This window comes from Schistocerca nitens, chromosome 3, assembly GCF_023898315.1.
Source record: "Schistocerca nitens isolate TAMUIC-IGC-003100 chromosome 3, iqSchNite1.1, whole genome shotgun sequence".
Taxonomy (NCBI): domain Eukaryota; kingdom Metazoa; phylum Arthropoda; class Insecta; order Orthoptera; family Acrididae; genus Schistocerca; species Schistocerca nitens.
Genome location: NC_064616.1, coordinates 423,687,303 through 423,690,409, shown reverse-complemented (window position 1 = coordinate 423,690,409; position 3,107 = coordinate 423,687,303).

The following is a 3,107-nucleotide window of genomic DNA, read 5'->3' as shown; positions in this document are numbered from 1 at the left end:
ATAGCAGAGGCACCCGTGTCCAACTGAAATTTCACACGTTTTCCACTAAGATGCAAATGAACAAAACGTTTGTTGGACTGGCACAGCACTGAAAAAACAGTTTGCTTGCTAGTTTTGCTAATGCCTGCAGCAGGCTTTGAATACGCTGCATTGATTACATGGGCCTTGTGTCGAGATTTTTGTGAGAGGGCGGAATTCTTACGGTTGTTCCGTTGCAAGCATACGGATTGTACGTGATCTTTCTTACCACAAGTGTAACACTGTGCTTGTCTGAATGGGCAATCTTGGCGTTTGTGCCGTAAATAGCACCGAGGGCATGGCTTAATTCCATTCACTGACGTAGCCACCTGTGTAGAGAACTGTTTATGCGGCTTGTGCGTGCATGCTGTTGCTGCCTAGTGGGCCAGTAATGAGCAAGGGACAAATCAACCGCCGGCCGAGTTGGCCGAGCGGTTCTAGGCACTTCAGTCTGGAACCGCGCGACCGCTACGGTCGCAGGTTCGAATCCTGCCTCGGGCATGGATGTGTGTGATGTCCTTAGGTTAGTTAGGTTTAAGTAGTTCTAAGTTCTAGGGGACTGATGACCGCAGATGTTAAGTCCCATAGTGCTCAGAGCCATTTGAACCATTTTTTTGACAACTCAACCCGACAAATTGGTAGCTGCTCAATTTTATTGGCCGCTACAGCACCTGAATCATGCTGATCTAGAATTTGCACTACATGCTGTAATGATGGATCCGAGTGTTTCAAAATCTGTTCTCTAAGTTTGAAATCAGTTACATTGTACACGATCGCATCACACAACATAACATCTGAATATAAAGCACCACAAGCACATTTGAATTTGCATTTCCTCATCACACCCTGTAAATCTGTTATCCACTCGAGATAAGTTTGTTCTGACATTTTCTTGCAATGAAAGAATTAGTAGTACCTAACTGCCACCACACTCACTTGTTGGTCATAATAGTTAGTTAGAGAACCTGATCATAGGAAAGTTCACTCATAGTGGCGTTAGGGAACGATTTCTGAATGAGGTGAAAGATGGCACTTCCTACTGTTGACAAAAAGTAATATAGTTTCACAGTACCTGATACTTTGTGAGCAATGATGTGGGCTACTTACTGTTGTAACCACTCTAGCTATTCCTTTTCTTTTTCATTAAACTGGCGAAAAGGCGGTGTGGCACTCAGAGCTACAGTTGTTGCATGTTGCGCTGCGTTGGGTATATGGTTCGCCAGTAACTGCAGTACCGTGTTTAGAAGGGTTGGAGTCTGCTGCATCTGAAACTGAAATATCTGTGTTAACTGTGCTGCATGTGGCGCTTGCAGCTGAGGCGCCTAAGCAGGGGTGGGAGAGATGGGTTGCTCATTTTGGAATAGGCAAATGCAATAAACAGACAATGAATGCAATAAAAATAAGCACACAAGACAAGCAAAGAAAATTTATGCAACACCCACCTGAAGCACTGAATATAATAACACTAGAAGAGACACTGTTAAAATATTTGAACACCCCCCTGCAGAGAAAATACAAGGTAGAATTAAGGCACCAGTAAAACAGAAAAGCCCACAACAAAACAAAACTGTGGCAGCTAGCGGCTCTGGATGCGAAATGTGGACAGGTTGCCACGTTGGTATTCGTTCACCTCGCCGTCAATCTTTTCCCTTCCTATTCGCCAATCTTACATCCTGCCTCGTCGATCTTCTAGTGTCTAGGAAGCCTGCATACTCGGTTCGCCAGACAAACAATCAAATAAGTCATATTAAAGGGTTTTATTACAGTTAATCAAATACAATACTTAACTTTGGCAGTTATACTAGTTGGTCGCGGCACTTATGTCCTCTTCACATAGGGGCCACTGCTGTCGCATTGTCGTCCTGGAAGGAGGTCCAGTCAGCGTACTATTGGCTGACTTCTTCTCATAGCCTTCTCTTCCCTGTCGTTCCCGACTGGCGTGCCAGCGCTTGTCCAGTCTAACAGAACAGTCACGACACTGCGCCTCGATTTTGTTGCCTACCGCACCAGCAGCGCCCCAAGCGGCCAGTAACTTAAACTGTGAGTTCGGCGCGATCGTGAAAGCGAATAGTGGTTGTTTATTTTGATTTCTACAATGGTTTTTACAAACTGGAGCGTTTGTAGCGCAATAAATTGCAGCAACAATAGGAAGAATACACCACAGCTGTCTTTTTTACGTTTCCTAAGGATCCTGAGAGGTATATACCATCATGTTACTAAACTGTATCGTCAGGATTCACTCGCAAACTACATGTGTATTAATGATTAATGTTTCGTTTTAGGAACAGAAAATGGTTAGTTAATAGCAGACGAGAAGACCTTATGAAAAAAGACCCTCTTTACCTGTATAATAATATTAGGTTTCGACCGCTACATTTCGAACAAAACCAGTTCATGAACGCAGACAATAATAAACTCGTGTAGAATGCAGTACCCACACTGTTTGACATCCCAAATAATCCACCTCAACTGACGATGAAGAGGAAACTGCCACAAAGTTTCGACAATCCATCTAAAGCTGTAAAACAGTCCTATGACACAGAAGCAGCCAGTTAAACTCTCCATGTATCAGTGCCAAATTCGTATGAATCGTCAACACAGACATGCTTTGACAATGAAGTGGTTAGATTAAGTTGAGTTATTCGTGTCTTACAAAAGCGTTTGGTATGTATTTCATTCACTTCCGTTGTTAGTCACTTAATTTTCCTTGCTTCCTTTGTGTGATGACATTATTTTGTTAGCACCTTGTTCACTGACAGATTATTTGAAAATTATTCAAATATTTGGTTTTGCATGAAATGTAATATAATCAGCTCATTATAATGTTTTCAACATATTTCTCCCATTATTTGGCAGTTACTTGTCCCACTTAGAATAATATAAAGATGAAGGTCGTACTTGTGGCAACAGGCGAAAACAATGACAAACACAGTAGGCCTACAGAACGATAAACGAGCTGTCGATCACTTTTGCATGTAGAGGTACATGTCTGTGCTTCTTACGTGTGAATCTGTGTGTTTATACTCCTCTGATATCAACGTGGTAAACTGCAGTTCTTTCCAATGTCACAAGTGTTTCTTCACGAATGT